Source organism: Musca domestica, unplaced genomic scaffold, assembly GCF_030504385.1.
Source record: "Musca domestica strain aabys unplaced genomic scaffold, Musca_domestica.polishedcontigs.V.1.1 9, whole genome shotgun sequence".
Classification (NCBI taxonomy): domain Eukaryota; kingdom Metazoa; phylum Arthropoda; class Insecta; order Diptera; family Muscidae; genus Musca; species Musca domestica.
Window position 1 is genome coordinate 9,863,981 of NW_026712435.1, and position 22,816 is coordinate 9,886,796.

At 33.9% G+C, this 22,816-nt stretch overlaps 1 protein-coding gene across 6 annotated transcripts in view; it reads left to right on the plus strand.

The window, feature by feature from the left end:
• Positions 1 to 22,816, plus strand: part of LOC101900516 (methylcytosine dioxygenase TET) — a 294,319-nt gene that overhangs the window by 154,223 nt on the left and 117,280 nt on the right. The gene's annotated exons all lie outside the window — the stretch shown is intronic.

The following is a 22,816-nucleotide window of genomic DNA, read 5'->3' on the forward strand; positions in this document are numbered from 1 at the left end:
TTCGTTTATTGTTGCTGAAAAATTGCCCTTTTTAGGATGGGCAGCAGCAGCAGCAACAACAACAATAATAATGAACGAAAATAAAATAAAAAACCAAAACACAACAGCAATAACAATAAAAAGACAAAGGGCTCATAAATTGTTATATCCTTTCCTACATATACATACGTATATACAAAGATGATGATGTTGATGATAATCACAAAGATGGCAGTGATAAAAATCATTATGTAGATTGAAGACAGAGAATGAGAAGAATGCATATTGAATGTTTAGTGTTTAATTAAATATTGGGGTTTAATGTTTAAATTACACAAATTCCAAATTTAATTAAAATTATTTTTAAGAAATTTCCCCAAAACTACGCATTTTATAGTTTTGTACTGACTTGCCCAAAAATATGCAACGTATTTTAAAAAGGAAATTATACATCCTTAAAATAGCCAATTTATTTATTTTGTTGGCATTTTCATTTTATTATGACAACAACAACAACATTTTCTGTAATTAATTTTTAATCTTCATAATTTTATTGTTGTTATATATTCTTCTCTATATATTGTTGTTGTTGTGTAATTTCCACTCTTGTGTGTTGTTGTTATTTCCAGTTATTTATTTTTTTGCTTTGTTTGTATTTATTCATGAACACTCATTCCCACACCACCCACACCGCTTCATATTACATTCACATTGGCCCACATACACTTACAAGGCAGGAGAATACTCACAGCTACACACACACACACATAAAGTTTAATTACTTTTTTTCCAGCACACTTATATAAATGCATACACACACATACATATATACTTTTTGTGCAATTTTGTATTTTGGCATTACCGGAGAAGGTAATAAGTGAACGTACATACATATATTTTAATTTTGGGTTTTCAGCTTTATGATGATATGCATTTTTTAATTAAAATTAACATTAACAAAAAGATGAACAAAATGTATAAAGAGGTCATTACATATTTCAATGCAATCCGTTTGTTGCAAAACGTAATACAATTTTAAAATTTTATAGGAATAATTTAAATATAAAACCATTTGGAACGGCTTCAATTAGGTCGGGTTATATAGATCTTCCACTACTTAATTGGAAAATATTGGAAAACTATGTCCCATGCTTTGTGGAAATATAGACTTCAGAATCGAGTTACAGCATTCGAAGCCAACGTCATGTCCCAAACCGGAGTAGTAATGTGGATAAAGTGTTAATTTTAGGCTAAATATTTTTTGTTTTCCGCCTCGAAATATTAGCCACGGACCACTTAAAGTAGCCATTTTAGGCAACTTTAAGGAAATGTAAATAAACTAACTTTTATTAAGTGTCGGATGAAAGGTATTGAAGCTAAATCGGTCCATGCTCCTGTATTACGTTATCGCCAAATTATCGGCTTTTTAACATTTCAACAGCAGTTTTCAACAAAATCATACAGAAAATCTGCTATTAGAGAGATATTCCGGGTAGTTTCAATTCTGGCGAGGAAGTTTCCAAAGCAGTTTAATTTAGCTATAATGTTGTGTTTTGGATTCTCATTGGGGGAAAATTCGACTCAATTTTAGTGTCTTTTTGACTCCATCTGTTTTTTTATATTAACTCAGGGTGTGCCCAGTTTTGGGTATAGCCCGTGTATAACAGTAGATCAAGTTATTGATATTTTGACGATTATAGCCACTCATTTTAAATTAATGGTTTTCAATTTGATATTTTGAAGTTCATTGCACGAAGAAGACTTTCTTGCATTAATATCCAATATTTATACCACCAGCTGCATGACTAATGGAGGGTATATATCATTCGATACCGCCAAAACGTGGCTCATGGAAATAACGGTTTTAGACCCTAGATATATTTGGACCAAATCCGTTACAGGACATTTGGAGTCGATCTAACTATGTTCGTCTATCTGACTGGCTGCTGGCTCGAATCGTAATATTATGGTCAAAATTAGATTGACCTCGGAAATGGGCAATATCGATCGACTCCTTCAGATAAAAATATTTTACTGCACAGAAAGTGAAAGAATAATCCGATTTTGCTCCAATTTTGCAAATCCCAATAATTGCATCAGTGCTAAGATGCGAAAATGGACAATATCGGTCCACTCCATCAAGTACCTCCCCACAAAGGGTCAAAAATTTGAATAATTATAACTCTTATAAAATGTGATGTAAGAGTCTGATTGTCTTTAAATTGCACACATCACAATATCTTTATTAACCCGAGGTCTGGTGCGAAAATGGAATATATCGGTTCACTCATTCTGGTACCTCTCCACAAAAGGTCAACATTTTGAACACCCAAGAAGCTCATAACGCGAAATTAATATTCGATTCCATTCAAACTTGCCACATCTCAATATTTCTATCAACATAAGGCCTGTTATAAAGATGGTAGAGATCGGACCATTTTTTCTGGTACGTTCCTCACATAGGGTTCAAAATTTTGAAAAACAGAGTACTAAAAAATGCGAAATAAGCATCCAACTCTCTTTCAATTCACACATACAAACATTTTTTCTAACACAAGGTCGGTACCTCGCCCATAAATGGAAACAATTTTCAATACCTAACGAATACGAAACAAGTCAGCGATTCTTTACAACTTGCTATATCTAAATATATGTCTCTCAACCAAAAACATGAGAAGAATATGAAATACATCGGAATTTATGATTTGGCATAAAATTGGAAATAAATGTTCGATTTTCTTGTAATTTTGCCCATACCAAAAGTTTTTATCTGTATTAGATGAAGTCTAAAGATGGATTACTTCGGTCGACTATATCTGGTAACTCACACACATTTTAACATTTTGTAAACATTTTTGTCATAGAAGTTAATTTTAAAATAACTTCTGAGTAGAATATCCTAGACAAAAAAAGTGAACTGGTGAGGATTGGTGGCTTTTTCCGAAACCTAGGTATTCCCTGCCTTACGCCCTGTTAAGCATTACCACCATTCTCAACTAATGAACGAACGTTGTCTTTATAAAAACAACAATAAAGGGATTAAGCCTGACCATTGTGCAACAACAAAACACTATGGTATCCCCAACAAACAAGCCAAGACTCTTTCATTTTCTAAAAATTATCACATATCTCGTATAAAGTGAAGAGTGTAACCAATATAGTCCAAACCTGGCCCTTCACAATATTTATATCACATTTATTAAAGTCCGATACGAAATGGACAATACTGGCCCTTTGCTACACCACAGAGGATCAAATATTTGGATAATCATAACTGAAGTCAAAATTAATTTAAATAGTCGAACATTGGCTGAGGGTATACATCTGTCGACAATACCGACTAATACTTTTTAACTTATTTTAATTTAAAATATGTCAAAGAATGACATATGACATAAGTTCCTCTCTTTCATAAGGTATGTGAAATCTGAACATAACTTAGTTTTTACTTTTCTTAGAGATATTAGATCACTGACAACCTAACCCTCTAAATTTTTACTTCGAAAACAATCTTGTCTTTAATCTCCGATTGCTTCCTATGTTAAATATAAATACTTATTAAAATGGAATATAAAATATAACATCCGAGAAATTAAAAAAAAAACATGTTTATCTAATTGTTATTCATATTTTCCTTAACTACCATTTCCATTTTTTAAACGGACAATTCATTGGTGGCGGTGGTGATATAGATTAAAAATGTTCCAACTACCAACAATAATAATAAATATATATACCATATACACCACACACACATATACATATTTATGCAAGAGGTGTATCCCATTTCCATTTATGTGCTGCACATGTATGTCTGGCTTCGTACGCTTGGCAGTGGCTCGAATTGTCCTACCCTGGCCGGCTCATGGTTCAACACAATTTTTCAATGTCATCATTTAACATATAAATTCACTTTCATTTGTGTTACCCTGGACCAAAGCGAGTCCAGAGATACGGCCAAATTGGCTGCCGCAACTGGTTTCCTCCCAATTAATGGCTTAAAGGTACAACCAACCGACCGACCGGCCAACCGCAACAGCAGCAACAACAATAAAAAAATCTAGGCATACAAAAAAATTGCATGCCAAAACGTTAATGCTGAGTACGAAATCGCATTGAGAGAGGAGGCTCGACTGGCTGGTTGGCCATCAATGCTGTAGGGAGACACCATTGTAACGTCAGCAAACTTCAAACTCCAACTCCAGCATTCACTGCTGGGGCTCTACATTCAAACAAATCGAATGCTGGAAAACAAATACCACTGCAAGCGCTCGTAAAAATATTGTATTCAAGAATATGAACATGAAAAATTCATTATTTTTCACTTAATTAAAAAGAATGTCGAATGTTGAGAATAACCATAAAATGATGTTCACGAACAGCTACCAAGGCTTTAACAAACATCAAAAAAAAAAAATGAAGCGATTAAACCAGCCAGACGTCTAGAATCCATATTCATACATGGGTTTCTTTATTTCCCCTCAATACCAAGTTGGGATGGCTGTATGTGTGTGTGTGCCGACTTCTTCTCATGGGTTCGTATGTAAAATATACATTTATGACTCTTTTAATACAATTGGCCCAGACAACAATTTAAGGCAACAAAAGTGAAGATTTTTATGAGCCACCGGCAGTCAACAGCCGCCAGCCTTCCAGCCAAACCAAAATGCATTCATATAAACATGCCTATAGAGAGGACAATCATTACCATTCTCAGGTTTATCCATAAATCCAGCTTCTTTGAGATCATAATTCCCATATTCAGTTTTTTCAGTTTTTTTTGCTTATTTTTTGCTAATGTAAAAGAAGTGGAGTTTTATGATTTTCTTTTACAACAACTTATAGGAAGGTGGTTAAGAAAATGGCTTCAAAGAAATGAAACTGAATTGGGCTGAATTGGGCTTATATATATTTATCTATAATTGTCTCATTTTTTTAATTAGGGAATATTAGAAAATAGATTCACATATGACTCTAACGCATCCCCTAAAAGTGTGCAATAGACATGGTAGTTCCATATGCTAATCAAATATAGGCAAGTGATCGGCAACTACTACAGATGCAAGGGCTTTGATTGGGTTCAATCTCACAGGCGCAAATTTTTTGTAAGCTCTCTCTCTCTCTCTCTCTCTCTGGCGAATATTTATTTGCCTATCAGTGACTTGTCTTTTTTTACTTTTAGAAAAAGTTTAGATTTTTCGAAATGATCACCTTTGGCACTAATTATGGTCTTCAAACGTCACACGCTCCCCGAATGTTGCTCTGCGGTGTTTTGGCCCATTCCTGGCGAGGCGCTTGCTTGAAGTGATCGACACTTTGATATTTTTAGTGCCAACATTGCTTTCCAAAATACTCCAGACACAATAGTACCCGGACGGATAAGTACCCGGACATTTTGGTGGCCACTTTGCGCTGGAAATGAAGCGAGGAAATTCATTTTGTAACCATTTTTGGGTGGAGCGTGCTGAGTGCAATGGTCCTGAGTCCTCTTGGAATGTACAAGGTCGGCGGCCAAAATATTTGCGTGCCCAAGGCTTCAATCTGGTGGCGAAGTGAAGGTGCACGTTTTCAGCTGACCTCTTTGGCAAGTAAACACGATCATTTTGTTTGTTTACAAACTGCTAGACAATGAATGTTTTCTCATCGTAAAAACCCAAAATCGGCAGTTCACAACTTTCGGCCAAGCTAAGTAACTCTTTAGCTCTTTTTCTTTTGCGGTTTAAGTTCTTGCACTTTTTGGAATTTCAATCGCTTTACCCCGAGCTCATTTTTCAATATTTGCCGAATGGAATATTGCGTTGTGTTCCGCTCACGAGCCATTTTCGGCCACTCCGACTCGGGTTTCGATCAAGTCGCTTCTTTACTTTTCGAAGCATTTCTGATGATCTTATTGTTTTCTTCCGTCCACTTCCTTGACGTCCGGCTACGCTACCAGTATCACGGTAACGAGCGATGGTACTAGAAAATTCTCACCAAAATGCTATTGTACGCTTGTAAACAATATAATGAGCTGTCACTGGAATAATTCTATCAGATGTCGGACGAGTGGTTTAGAAATGGCAGCAGTCTGAAGTTGGTTGCAGTTTTTTTCATCTCACCCTCTACATACTGCAGAGTATTAAGTGTTTTTTGTTTTGTGCCTGGATTTTTTTTTAAATGCTGTAAATTCCTGGGCCGATATTATGTTGAAAAACTTGTTTTTTTTTTTTTGCTTATAAAATTATCCTTTGAATCCTATTACAATTTATTAAACCCCCTGAAAATATGCAACATACATGACCAATGAAGGGGTCCCTTCAAATAAATTTAATTTATTCAAAATCAAACTACGAAACTAGGGGTTCTAAGATTTTCTGACAATATTTCAAAGTCGAGCAGTATATGCCTGAAGGTATGCAATATACTTTGTTAGGAAAATAACTCCTCAATGTCACATAACCAAATTATAACAAAATATTTTATTTAGTTGTTGATATCCAACTTCGTAGGCTACCCTCGTTAAAACAACCCGGCCTCAATACTTTGTTTTTGTTATTGTTTTCTTTTTTGATGGCACTTAACTATGCAAAACCATAACTACATTCATGTATGCACATATGTGTTATACAGGTATTTATGTATCCACATAAATGACGTTTCACAGCAAATGCTCAACAGCAGAAAAAAAACAAAACCATAGCATCCACCATGTTTTTGTCTGGCAATTTACAAAATGCAAAAAAAAAAACGAAAACAGAATCTAGTAGAGAAACAAAAAACATGTACACGGCAGACAGACTGCTTGCTATACATACAGATTTGATTGTTTTAAATCACTTGCTCTCTCTCTCCTCTGCCGCTCGCGTTGGCATGGTGCGAATACTACAAAACTATTGCCAACCGGCGAATAGTAAAAATCCTTTCGCTTTCAAGCATTAAAACGTCATGTTATGTTGTAAAAACCGACTTTTTATGACTCTAACAAACAAACATACCGGCCAAATGGAAAACAGCACTGGCTGGCAGTGCCAAATAGATGTGAATGGCGCGAAATATATGTATATGTGAGTAGATGCCAGCATATAAATGTGGCATGTAACTATATATTTGGGTTTAAGGCAAAAACAACAACAAACAAAAACACAATTCTATGATTCAATATTCAACATGTCAATGGTTTTCCCACTCATCTTCCTCGTTTGGGGGAAAAAATCAAAAAATAAATAAAAGCCTCCTCAAACCCAATTCATCAATCGATGAGGCATTGGTCGAAATGCAAATGCAATTGGCCATGTTGAACAGAATTGCTAAGCCAAAATAATTGGTCAATTTTATTATTTTCATTGCTCAATGTTATGGCCTAGACCCAAGTATATAAATACATACCTACATACCTACTACATGTATGTGTGCGTGTATGTGAGAATAAGCCCAACAATGTGATGACCAAGTGACAGTAAATATTGAATTATTGAAACATAGTTTTATGGCCAATAACACTCACACTCATCCTGATGATGATGCTGACGAATCCAATGATAACCATGCCATGTTATCATGATTCTGTTTGCATTTGTTGTTGTTAGTGTTGTTGTTGTGGTTAAATTGAAAGTAAAAGTTAAAATCCTTTTCACAATGCTAAAAACATGTGTTCTTCTTTTTTTCTCTTCACCATTTGGTGTTAGTTGTCGGAGGATGTAAATGTTGGCCATTTCATTGAAACATATAAAAATATTGTATGCTCCATACACATGACGTGTCGATGCACTACACAGACACATACGTACATATCTATGTAGTTTACATTGTTGAATAAAAGTGTTTTTTTAAATATTTTTATATTTTTTTAGCACAAACAAATATGTATATGCCTGAGAGTATAACTAAACTAAAATTAAAAAAACAACAAAAAACATATGTATTTATGTGAGAGCATGAAATATGCTATTTTTTCACAGCATCAGCTGTTGAAAAGTGAAATTCCCACTCACAATATGTGTGTGTGCGTGTGTCTGTTTATGTGTAAAGTTATGGTTATTTTCTACATAACAACTTATCCGTTTTGTTTACATTTCAACGAATGTATGAAATAGTGCTTTTTGGTTTTTATTTTTTTTTTTTTTTGTAAAATAATAAAACCTTGAAAATATACTTTACTATTCGGCCTTTGAAAATTCCTAAAAGTATGCAAAACATTTACTGTGAAAATAGTTGTAACAAATATTACAAATTTATAAAAACTTTTTTAATTGAGTCAATAAATTCTATATAAAAAGCGAGGTTCGAGAATACAACAAAAAATACATTTTAAGTAAATGGTATTGTTTTTCGTCATGTTTCCAAAGATGGTTTACCACTGGCCGTCGCAAAAGGTCGACCACGTAGACTCTGCAAATTGAAACATATGTGATTTGAAATTCAAACGTGAAGTATACATTAAATGATCTGCCGCTTCTGAGCCTACAAATGGCTTACTCTGGTCCCAAGAATATTTTTTTATACCCCCCATTATAGGTTGTCATTCCATCTGTAACACCTCGAAATATACATTTTAGACCCCACACAGTATATATATTTTGATATATATTGATCAGCATAAAATTCTATGTCGTTTTAGCGACGTCCGCCCATCTATCCGTCTGTGGAAATCACTCTAGCGTCCGAACGAAATGAAGTAAGCTTGATAAAATATTACTCAAATGTATATTATGTCTGCAGGACTTTTGGTATTGAAAATGGGCCATATAGGTCCACGTTTTGGAATAGCCCCATATAACGGTACCTCCCGATATTCGGTATTTTGATCATTTTAGCGACATTATTCACCGTAATGGTTTTAAATTTGGTATTTGAAGTTCGTAATGGATACTACTCGTATGACAGAAGATTGTCTGTGGAGGTTCACGTCTTCTTATAGCTCCCATATAACGGTTCCTCCCGATATTCGGTATTTTGACTATTTTAGAGACATTATTCCCCGGAATTGTTTCATATTTGGTATTTGGTTTTCGTAATGGATACTACAGTCTATGACAGAAAATTGTCTGTGCAGGTCCACGTTTTGGTATAGCCCCCAATATAACGGCTACATTCAGTATTTTTAAGATTTTAACAGAATATTTCACGGACTTTATTTTTTTTTTAATTTCCAAATTTGTTCCAAATGGTGGAGGGTATTAAAAGTTCGGCCCGTCCGAAATTACTGCTTTTTAACTTGTTTTATTTTTAAATTAAGATTGAAGGCAAAACTTTTGTATCCATGAAGATGTGAAAACATGTAAAAATATTTCCTTTTTTTTGACTGCGCCTGAAAGTATGCAACAGACATGGTGATTCCATAGACAAATCAAAATATAGACATATGATCGGCAACGGCTTTGATTGTGTTCAATCTAAGTGACGCAAACTTTGTGTGGCAATCTCCTGCGCTATTTCTCTCCCTCTCTCTATCTCTCTCTCTCTCTCTCTCTCTCTCTATGGCGAAGATTTCTTTGCCTATGACTTCCTGATGATTTTCATTCAAATATCTTGCCAAATGATTGGACGAACATAAGGTCGCCACATTGGCAGCTCTGTTTTCGTATAAGCGTGGAATCAAAAATTCGCGCTTCTGGCGTTATCCAAATCGTCAAATTTATTTAAAAGGTAAAGTGGAAGTCGATTTTTTATTCACAACACATTTAAAAAAATGTATTTGAAATTGATTGGGACTTCTTCTAAGCTAAATAATATTTGAAAAAAAAATGTTATCTAAATCTTAATATTTGAGAGCGAAAAAAACATATACCTCTGAATTTAATTTATCCATCAAATATGATTTTGGACAAAATTTCAATTGAATTTCTTTCTGAAATATTGGTTACACTGCATATCTTGAACTGCAGGTTATTTAAAATCAGTTTCAAAATGTGCAAATCGTATTGATTTTGTAATTGCCGAAAAATATATAATATTTTTTTAAGTTGTGTAATGGGATCAACGATAATTCCTAAAGGTATGCAGTATTTTTTAAAGTATTTTTCTTTTCTTTTTCTTAATTTTAATATTTTTTTCCACTACCCCCTTTAAATATACTACACTTTCTGTGGGCCCTTTGATGTTTTCACTTACCTTAAAAATTCCAATTTTCCCCCATGCTTTGCCTATCAAACAAACTTGGCATCTTATAGGCAACAAAAAATGGTTGTTTCCTTCATCACCTCACCTTTGTTAGTTCGATAAACTTTTTCAATAAGTCAAGACAATGTATATGTTGTATGTATATTTTTTGCCACAACTGCAGAAGGTCCTGATTGCCTTCAGCCGACACTATAATGTTTGGGCATTGATTTTTCATAAATTTTAATGCACCATTAAACGTAAACAAAACTTATTTACAGCAGTAACACTGAACGGCAATAATAATGCCAAGCGGCAACAGCAACAAAAACAAAAATATAACAACAATGGGGGGAAATGATGAAGATAAGGGCCGATGGGTATGGCAATTTGTATCAGGAAAAACAGCAACTTGGGGTATGGGAAGAATATTATATACAAAATTCTTAGAGGAGGAGAGGTCTTGGTATAATATAACACAAAAAACGTTATAGCATAAGCTATGTTTAAATAAGTTTTGCAATATTTTTATTAAAAAGGAATATCAAAAAATTCCTTAAAATGAGCATTTCCTTAAATTATACATATACACACCCGTTTAAATTAACAACAATAAGTTTAAGTTTACAACAAAACAACAATTCTACATAAATAACAAATTGTTGTCGAGGTTGAATTTTATGTAGTGTAAGTATTTTATGGCTTGGAAAAGAATATAAAAGTAGAACAATAATGTACAAAAAAAAGAAAAGGAAGGAAGATAAGAAAAACAACTGGAATAGTAAATCAGTAAAATTATTTCAATTTCGCCTGAAAGTATGCCACACGCGTTTTAACGAGATGCTGCAATAATCGTTAATGAGAAACTATCCAAAAAAACCCATTTATACCTTAAAATCAACCATAAACGAATCCTCCGAAGATTGTTTCTCTCTATACGAGGCATTGCAAAAATGCACATCTTCCCTTTTTGCTCCTTCGATGCTAATTTATCATAATTTAAAAAGTGTAGTATACTTTTCGGGGTACTGGGCATGTTTATGTTTTTTCGCTTACATCTTTCCATTGCCATTTCGTTTTTCTTTTTTTCCCGCATTGTTTTTCCTTCCTCTGCCATTTTGTTTTGTTCAACAAATTACGACATTAATTTTCATTTTACAAGGAAGGAAAGCGGTAATATTTTAAAACAATACAAATCACCACGTGTAGCCAGCCAAGCAACCATATAGTCGACGTAATAAAATACAAACAGAAAAAGGAACCAGCAAACAGCCAGTCACAACGCATTCAGCACGCAGAATTGAGAATGCGAATACGAAATCGCGAATTCGCGTCATTACGAAAAACCACGCCGACCGTCCATCCATCCAACCAAAGAAAATTCTCACAAAACAACAACAGCAACATACATATTCTGGCAACCAAAAAACACACACATACACACGCATATAAGCGGCAAGCACCAAAAACAAAACAAACCAAAAAAACAGAGAATTGACTGTAGAAATATTTTTGTCTGACATTGAAAAATGGCCGGTCACGTTTTATGGCTTTTTTGAGTTAAAGTTTCATTTCGGTTTTTATTGCTCGCTTTGTTGTGCACAACAACAACAACATCAAGCTGGACCCTTTTAACAGACCAGAACTCAAGACAATATCGCTGCTGCAACTCGGCTCGCAATAAAAAAAAGTGAATACAGAGAACTTGCTTGGTGGCAATCGTTTGGCCCCGGCGACCTAGCTGGCAAAACGAAGACCAGAGTCCACATGCCCCTTATCGCCCTCCCCTTCTACTTTCCATACCCGCAAAGCAAGGCTCCAACTTTCATAGCCATTACCTGGCAAACTCAAGGACTTGTAGCAGTGGTGGAGAAGTGGAAGGTAATGTTGTTAATGATGATGCCGCTGCTGCTGAAGCTGCAACAACATTGAATCTTGTTGTTCTGAATGTTCGTTGCTTTTTTGCCATCTTCTTATTTTGTTGAACATTTTTAAAAATTTATTTTATTTTCGCTTTGTGTTGTGTCTCGCGTTGTTATGCGCTCTGCTACTACTGCGTTGCAATGTTGTTTTTCACTTTTTGCTGTTACTAGTAGTGTGCTTATGGGGATGTTGGGAATTCACCACGATTTATCACGGCAAATTCTATTGGGGATGTTGATTTGGGTAAATTCACCACGGTGAATTTTAATGGGGATGTTGTCTTGGGAATTGTACCACGGCAAATTCTATTGGGGATGTTGATTAGGGTAAATTCTCCACGGTGAAATATATTGGGGATGTTGTCTTGGGAATTGTACCACGGCAAATTCTATTGGGGATGTTGATTGGGGGAAATTCAGCACGGTGAAATATATTGGGGATGTTGTCTTTTGAAATGTACCACGGTGAAATATATTGGGGATGTTGTCTTTTGAAATGTACCACGGTGAATTATATTGGGGATGTTGTCGTTTGAATTGTACCACGGCAAATTATATTGGGGATGTTGTCTTTTGAATTGTACCACGTCAAATTTTATTGGGGCTGTTGGCGTTGGCGTTGCTAGTTTTAATATGAACTACTAGATGGCGCTAAGTTTAGCGCAGACACAATCCAAAACTGTGTATGGGATGGTGAAATTTCAAGTTTTAATATTCACCACTAGCAGAGACACCCTCCGAAAAAAAAAATGTATTATGATCATATCGAGTGGGGCTAAAGAGATTCAACATGTGAGAAGTGAATATAGCAGAAACACATCTGAAAGAGGTAAGTATCGAAGAAAATCATTTTATCTAGATGGCTCTCAGAATGCTTTTACATAGTCAACATGCTGATTACTGCAGTCAAATGTGCTTATTAATTTATTTGAAAACATATATTTCAAGAAATCGACTTCAATAAATGTGATATATTATAGAAGAGTTTCAATTGACAAATATGCTGCAATTATTGATATTTCAGGGGTTTTAATTTCAGCATAGATGAAAATATAAATGAAAATATAGACAAAGAAATGACATCGAAAAATTCCGGAATAATCAAGTGAAATTCTTGAAAAACGATAACGAAGTCGAGTGGGTTGAACACGAAAATCAGCATGTTGGCTATGCAAAACATGATGAGATAAAAAGACAAAACTAACTTTTCGTTGTACTTGTTTTAATTTGTCTATAATTTTAGCGACTCAAAAATGTTCAGTTATTCCCATCGAAACGATATAGGCGACATCTAACGGTGAGTTCTATCTATACTATCCATAAATTATGTTGTAGCATAGACACACTCCAAAACTATTGAAATATGATCATATCAAATGGGATTAGAGAGATCCACCATATGAGAAGTGAATATAGCAGAGACAAATTTGGTTAGTATCATAGTCAACAAGAAGATGTGTGTTCTATTATTTTGTCCAGATGGCTCTCCAGTCATTTCCCTCGAAACGATATAGGCGACATCTAACCACCAATTAATGTTGTAGCATATACACACTAAAAAAATGCTGCTGTAGCCAATCAAAGCAAATTCTTCTTGTGTGGACAGGCATTTTGGTACATTATATCGATCGCTTTTTGATAGTTTTGTCGATGAAGAATTTGTTTACATTATGTAGCAATTTGAGAGAATTGAAACTGAAAGAGTTTCATGACAAACCCTGCATCAATTCGGTATTGAAGATTGAAGGGATTTGAAGAAGGAAACACCATTGTTTACATTAACTAACAATTGGATTTCTGTGAAATGGATATGAGAATTTGGGGGGAAGCGTTGTTGCAGAGTTTCATGACAAATTCTGCTTCAATCATAGAATTTCTATTTGTTTACAAAATGTAGTCAATAATGTATTGATTGGATTGGAAGAAATTTCAGTACTCAACAAGTCACAGATTAATAAGCATCGTTTCTTAATATTTTTAAAAAAGTTTTTATAATGTCTCAAAAAATTTGTTGGTCATGCAGCCTTTATTTCAAGGAAAAAAGTGAATTTGTGAAACATATGAAAAAGCATTGTATGTTTTGTGATGTTTTATGTGAAAGTGTAAACGATTTAGAATTGCACTTAGAGAACCATCATGGAGATGAGCATGTAATAAAACAAAATCGGGATCAACAACAAGAAAAACTAAAGCAGCAGCATGAAAATAAATCAGCTGTGAAGGTGGAAAAGTTTTGTGGTGATTGTGATAAAATTGTGAATAATATACGATCACACGTTCGTAGCGAAGAACATCGATCCACCGTGAGAAAAAATCTGGATTCTGACATAAAAATTGTTAAAAGTGCATTTAACAAAAATATACTCAGCTATGAGATACAAAACAATAAAGACATTTTGTACCCGATCGATTTTCTTAATGCTTCAAAAGAATTAATAATTAAAACCTTAAAAAATGAGTTAAACGGTAAAACGCTCATAAAATTTAATATGGAACTCCAAGGACTATATGTGAAACCAAACAATGAAAAAGATGGACCTTCAACTTCCAAAGAGTTAACTATTGAAAATATATTTAATCATATTTCAAAAACAACGCTATTAACCCTGGGAGATGATTTGGAAGAGGTTGTTTTCAACCACTGTGTGGAAATTATAGCAAAATCAGAAGAGTTCCAAGAAAGAGGCTCTAATTGGGCCCTGGAGAAACTTTTAAAACTTGACATAAATGTGTTGAGAGCCAACTTAACCCGTGGCTCACATTATATTCCAACTCCGAAATCATTAAGCAACAAGAAGGGTGCGTGCCTTAACATCAAAAACTATGATGACTTTTGTTTCAAGTGGTGTATGGTTGTTGCATTGGGAGAAACTGCATATGGAGATCCGAGTATAACCTCTTCATATAACATCGACATACACCAAGATGTCATTATTCTGCAGTCTGGAATATCGCTAAATTTCGAACAATTAAATTTCCCATTGGGTCTTAAATATATAAAAAAATTTGAAATGAACAACCCGGAGATTAGCGTAAATGTTTTCGGTTATGAAAACAAGTCGGTCGTTGGTCCATATTACTTAACAAAGGAGACGAAAAGCAATCACATTAATTTAATATTGCTGCACAATGAAGAACATTTCCATTACATTTTGGTTATGGATATGTCTTGGTAATTAAAAAAAAAAAAAAACTTATCAATCAAAACCATATTCTAATAATCATGTATTTGTTCTTTTTTTTTCAGTCTTATGCGGTCTCAATTCACAAGTCATAAGGAGAAAGCTTATTTTTGTTATGGATGTCTACAATGTTTCCACGATGAAAATAAATGTATGACTCACAAAAAGCAGTGTGGAAACGTAGTCTGTACTCTGCCAAACAAAAAGGAGGCTGTATTGAAGTTCATCAATCACAAGAAAAAGGAAAAGGTGCCTTTCGTAATTTATGCTGACTCCGAGAGCATACTGGAAGACGTGCCGGAAGATGAGAACAATGGGGCGAGTAAAAAAACGGAAAAGGTAAAGAAGCATATTCCATGTGCTTTTAGTTATTTTATTAAATGTAGTTTTAATGAAAATTTAAATAAGTTATTTATATATAGTGGTCCCGACGCAGCAAATGTTTTTCTGAAAGAACTAATTCAGGATTGTAAATTTTTGTATGATAGTTACCTAACCAAAACGAAACCTATGAATACTCTAACACCCGAAGAAGAGACAGCCTTTCTTAGGGATATAAATTGTCGTATATGTGGCGATATTTTAGGTAACGATAGGGTGAAAGATCATTGTCACTTAACGGGGCAATATCGAGGTGCGGTACATAACCATTGCAATCTGCAATATCATCTACCTAAATTTATTCCAATATATTTCCACAATTTTTCTTCGTACGACTGTCACCTCTTCTTTAAAGAGTTAGTTGAATTTGGAGGTGAAATAAGAGTCATACCTCAAAACAAAGAAAAATATATTTCAATGTCTTATTTCATTAATATGGATAACGAGTCAACCGACTCTAGTTCTTTAAAAAGTACAGTTGTTGTAGGAGAAGAAGAAGATTCGAGTGAGGAAGATGATGAGGAATTCCAGCAAGAAGAGGAAAGTGAGGGCAAAAAAGTGAAAAAAAAGAAAATGAATAGATTAGAGCATCGTTTCTTAGATAGTTTTCGATTTATGCCTACTAGTTTGGATAAATTAGCAAGGAATTTATCTCGAGATTCTTTTGTTGCTGTCAGATCTCATTTTCCTGATGATGAAGCATTCGAACTTATGACTAGGAAAGGAGTATTTCCCTACGAATATATTTCATCATTTGAAAAATTGAAGGAGAAACAACTTCCCCCTATAGACCAATTTTATAATAAGTTGACAGATACTGAATGCTCGTCAGACGATTATAGGCATGCAACAAATGTTTGGTCACATTTTCGATGTCAAACTATGCAAGACTACATGGATTTGTACTTAAAAGCTGATGTCTTGCTTTTAGCAGACGTATTTGAAAATTTCAGGAGCTTATGTATGCGAATTCACGAACTGGACCCTTGTCAATATCTCACAGCACCATCTCTATCTTGGGATGCAATGCTACTATGTACTAAAGTCGAACTTGAGCTACTCAGAGATATAGACATGTACAATTTCTGCAAAAATGGTATTCGGGGAGGGCTTACTCAGTGCTCAAACAGACACTCGGTAGCAAATAATGAAGATGCTCCCAATTATAATAGTGCCAAACCAGAGGTAAATATCTATTATTTGGATGTAAATAATTTATATGGTACAGTTATGACTGAGTGTCTCCCTGAAAAAGATTTTAGATGGGTGGAGGGTTATGAAATGGAGAAATTCAATGATCCAGCTGTAATATTATCTATTCCTGACAACGCTCCTACTGGTTTTATTTTAGAGGTTGATATTGAATATCCACCGCACCTTCACGACAAACATAACGATTTACCTTTTTTGGCGGAGAAAAAGTGTGTTGAGGGCTCAAAAACTGAAAAACTTATTGCAGATTTTACTGACAAAACATCATACACCATACACTACAAATTACTTAAGCAATCTCTGAAACATGGACTAATTCTTAAGAAAGTCCATAGAGTTTTGGCTTTCACACAAAGCGCTTGGTTAGCTCCTTACATACTGAAGAATAATGAACATAGGGAAAAGGCTGAAAATGCCTTTGAAAAAGATTTTTTTAAATTATTGAATAACTCTTCATTCGGTAAGACAATGGAGAATATCGACAAAAGAAAAACTGTGAAAATTGTGACAATGTGGGTAGATGAGGCAAACCAAAGAAGAAGGAATGTTGCTAGTAAATTAATCTCGAAGCCAAATTTTCACAGCCTTTCGATATTCTCCGAAAATATGGTTGCTATTCAAATTAGGAATGTCAGAGTAAAATATGATAGACCATTGTACTTAGGGTTCTGCATATTAGATTTATCAAAGTGGGTGATGTATGATTTTCTGTATGATTTTCTAAAAGTGAAATTTGGTGAGGATTTTATTCTAAATTATATGGATACAGATTCGTTCATATTAACATTTTACGGACGGAATTTGTATTCCGAATTATCTTTAGATGAAATATTGGCTAGATTTGACACCTCAGGGTTTTCAAAAGAAAATAAATATAAACTTCCTCTAATTAATAAGAAAAAACTTGGCATGATGAAAGATGAGAATGACGGAAAAACAATGGTTGAATTTGTAGGCCTTCGTCCTAAAATGTATGCCATCAATGTAGTTGATAGCGAAGAAGTAAAAAAATCTAAGGGAGTTAAAAAGTCGGTCCTAAAAAAGTATACTATAGATAAATATCGAGAATGTCTTTATAACAAAAAGGTTTTTTACGGTACCATGTTTTCGTTTAGGTCAAGGCAGCATACAATATATACAGACAAAATTACTAAAATATCGCTAAGCCATCAAGATGATAAACGATTTATTCTAGAGGATGGTATTCACACCTATGCTTGGGGCCACTATAGATTAAATAACCTTCATGAAACAAATGCAAATAACTCAAATGAATCTGTCTCAATGGACTTGGATTAAAATATAAATTTAATTATGATTTAAGTTTCAATATATAGATAAAAGAGCATAGTAATAATATTAATTTAATTGTCTTTACTCACTATAAATGTCATCATATTAATATTTTCTCGCAACACAAAATGTTTAATTTTTAAGTAAATATAAGTGTATTATATTTTAACTAGTCTTTAACTATTCTTATTATAAAATAAAACAAAATATTTTTGTTTATAAATTTATGTAAATTGCGTTTTATTGAAATATTCTTGCAAAGGTGAGTATAAAATAGATTATACTACTTTTCGTACAATTCCTGTTAATGGAACGTACTCGACCAGACGATCATGTATAATTAAACAGTACGCAGAAGTGTTTTGTGGAATTGGTTTATTGGTTTCAAATTGGATTTTTAAATCGATTGGTCCATTCTTAACAGCTTCGTTTTGATTGCTAATGTCAATAACGGCGATGGGCTTGTCTTTAAAACTTGCATATGTAAGAAGTGGTTGTGGCTCCCTCATGTAATATGATTGTTGAAACTTTGTATACATGTCATATAGTACTGCATAGCCATTTTCTTCGAACTTTACATTCAAATCATCGTAAGGATAGGTTTCAGAGTTCAAGTGAACTTTGATGTTTTTAAGTTCGCAATGTTCCAGCTTGTTGTCTTTTTCAAATATCAAAGCAACATATCGTGGTCTTTCATGATTGACAGACAATTTAACACTCCAACTGTGTTGTCTTCCACCAGCAAAAGTTGGATTAAAGTAGCAGTCCCAGCTGCGGAATGCTAAAGGCAACGCTTTTCCATCCTTAATAGTTTTCAAGAAGCTGATTTTTCTATAGTCTGATAATTGAATGTGTTGTACTTTCCATACAACATTTGTTATGGTGAGTTTAATTTCCTCCGTATCCATGGTTGAATAACACACATTTTTATCGTTGGCACTACGCAAAAGAATCAAGTCATGCTTGCTGTTGCAAATTACTTTATCAAAGTCCTCTGCGAACCCTAGTAGACGGTTTAAGGGTACACAAAAATTAAAGTATCCTACTGATAAATCATTATCAGCTTTCCATCCCGCTTTGCTCATAACCTTACTTTCGGATTCGCTTAGAGAAATCCAATTTTTAATTTCTGTAGTTATTCCTAGATAACGAGTACGATCAATTTCAACACCATTTAGTTCATAGCGAATTTCATCAAACATGTATCCCACACAATTATTTCTCAGTCTTGCATATTGCGATACTTCTCCCTTGCTATTTTTCAAATTTCCTTCAATGAATAGATAACTCTCCGATGGAAGTATGTAAAGATCCTGATTTTGTATACTTATCCGAATTTCATCATTATTTTTAAATGATTGAATATATGGAACATAGCTGTGGTAGTCTCTCTTTACAATATTCTCATCCGAGAATGGACGCTCATTAATGTTAAGTATTTCAGACATTTGGTTTGACTTTAAGCTTAATAAGTTTTAAAAACTCTTTATTTTCCTTTGAAATTGTAGGTCTTGTCGGTTTGACAACTTTGTGTTGAATGTGTCTTGGTATTTGTTTATGATTGTATTTATTGTAGATAATCATGATTGCATTGGTCTTATATGAATACGTAGCGTGATTTCTTCCTCTCTAAAATTTATAAAGCGACCTTCTTGATCTACTATCTTTATCTCCAGACGACCGATTTCTTTGACGTTCACTGGTAAATAAATGAGATTCATTGGTCTCTCTACCAATTTATATCCCGGAGGAACATTAAGAGCAAATTCATGTAGAATATGCGTTGGCGACCCATTCATGAATGATCCAGTTACAATATTGCAGTGTATTTGTATGGCATTAACCTTTAAAATGTCGACTTGAAGGTTTGAAGTATGTTTTTTCCCAGATTCTAAGATTTTTTCGGTAAAACCAAAAAGCTTGCCTATAGATTTTTCTTTATCAAAGTAAATAGGATCATGAGAAGACATGATTTCTACTTTTAGCGTATTATTATTCGCCTTAATTTCAATGGATCTATTCTCGTGGATAGTTTTATATTCCGTTTCCAAGTAATTCGCAATATCTTGCAATTCATAGGATCCTATAGGTATTTTTATAATATTGTCTCCAATGTGAAAGAGATTGTTATCATTATCCACATTGGGTATTGAATTGTATGATTGGAAATCTATTAGGCAACACTCATAACTACTATTTCCCAATTCAATTGGGGGTAAATATGTTGAATGTAGAATTGGAGATTTACCGGACACAGTAAACGTTCTTGACATTGCAAAATTCTTTGTCGTAATAATTGAAACACAAAATATGCATACGTATATATGGGTTTTTATTTATTTAAATATATGCTTGTATATTGTATATCTACATACTAAGATTATATGATATGATTCTTATCTATCCATGAATTATGTTTGTCTGAGAATCCCAGCCACTTAACCAAGACTTTATTACCTTTTGTTTTTAAAATTTTCTCAACTAAATACGTGTTGGGATATTTTGTGGGTAAAAGTTCTTCTTTGTAGAAACATCCTTGGATGGGATTTCCTTCATAGTCTTCTAATAAATAAGTAGCGGGGTTTGTTATTCTTATTGTTCTTATCTTGAATATTTCCGTAGTCCAATTTGGCGTGTATCCCTTTTCAAATTGATGTTTATATTTGCTAATGCGTACATGATCACCCACACGAAAGTTTTGTCTCCTAAAAATTTTTAAGTGGTTATAAGCAGATTGCAACAATGCCTTCTCATTCGATGAATTTACTTGAATAGGGGCCATTTTTATTGTTCGATGAGGTGTTTTATTGTATTGTTTAACCAATTCTCTATAAACATCAATCCATAGATAATTCCCATTATAACTGAACTCCTTCCACATTAGCGACTTCAAAGTTCTATTAAAACGCTCAACAATTGAGGCCTTCAATACACTATATGTGGAGTAGTGGTTTATGGAATATTTCTGCATTAGTTTTTTAAAATCTGTGTTGAAAAATTCTTTTCCATCATCGGTTTGCAAATTTTTTGGAATTCTTCCTCTTTGTAAGATTTTTTCAAAAGCCATAGAAACATCCGTTGCCGTTTTTGTTTTAAGGGCTTCACACCATGCGAATTTCGAAAATGTATCGATGACAGTTAACAAAAATCGGAACCCCTTGTTTGCTTTTGAGTAACTGCCCATTTCAACTAAATCTGCTTGCCAGAGATCATCAATACCCTTTGTAATAACCCTTCGTCTTGGAAAGTTTTTTCGTGCTTGATGATGAAGTTCATTTACCAAACCCCGCTTTTCCATTGTTTTATTCGGTATGATATATTAAAGCTGGTGAGTTGAATGGAGCTTGCGATAAGGCTTTAAATATTTCGTTTTGTGAACGTTTGAGTTGTGATATTTCTTCTCTTAGGAAGGTGCACTCTTGAATGAAATTTTTCTTTAAAATTTCTTGAATGTGCTTGATTTGCGTATGTACGTATGCTTGGTTGACCGCATCCGCTCCTTCTGCTGGAGATGCAACATTCCTAATCTTTTTATTTTGCACGTTAAGGTTGTTATCTTCATCAATATTGACTCCCAATAATCTCGAAACATTTTCTCTCACTGCTATTGATTGATTTTTTTGATTGTAATGATGTCCAAACTTGTCAACAGTCATATGTTGTATGCTCCTTGAGAGTATTATTTAATATATTATATTTCCTTCTCGCAGTTCCTCGATAATAGAAACAATTTCATTAGTATGGTTATTGTTTCCGGCTTGTTGTGATGCCAACAACAGCTTTAATCGTTCTATCAATTCGTTGGGATCGTCCCAGTATATATAGTTGGGTTTACCAGGATTTATTGTCAGTAAGCCTTTGCCGCTGTGAGTATCCTCTATTAAATTTTTTATTATTTTCTTATATTTTTGTCCCCTGTTGGACTTTGTTCGTCCATTAGATTCATAGTTTATTTTATGCGCATTTGTGTCTAATAATATTGTTTTGTAAATATCGAGTTCTGTATGATCATAGTTCTTGGGGTCTTGATAAAACAACAGTTCAAACAAACCGGGTGTTAATGCCCAATTTTTATTTCCAATCATAATCTTTTCATTGCTTATTTTGAGTGGTTGGTCCCCAAATCTCCATTCTCCATTGTTATCTTTGTGTGGACCATAGACTACATCTAGTTTTTTAATTTTCTTCAAGAATGATAGATTCATAGGTTCCTCATTGTTGGAATAAAATTTGTCGTCGTCTTGTGATGTATTAAAGGAATCGAAATTTTGTGTGTAATCTACTTTATGCTTTAACCCCTCCAATGCATTGGAATCTAACTTAACATCTGGTTTATAATTCTTAAGGGGTGTACTTGTAATAATAGAATCTCTGTACATTTCCATTTTCTCTTTCTTAGGCATAATCATTTTGGAAGTATTTTCAGTTGAAAGCTTTAGTAGTTTGTTTATTGGCTCCGTTATTGGTTTGAAAGTATTTTTCAATTCTGTAGTTTTAGCTTCTTCACCCATTTTAATGCTTTGAAATTTCTTTTTCAAGACATTTCTGGACTTAACAAGCCGTTTCAGCATTTCCTCCTCCATGGCTGTAGGTGCACTAATATAAATTAACATTTGCAAATACATTAAATAATATTAAGGTTGAATAAATATATGAAAGCCTTTTCTGTATCTTCCAGAGTGAATTTCGTCATCCTTGGAAATCGTTAGAAATCCATACTTTTCCTTCCAGCATTCATGACAAATTTTTTTGAAATCTTCAAAACTAATG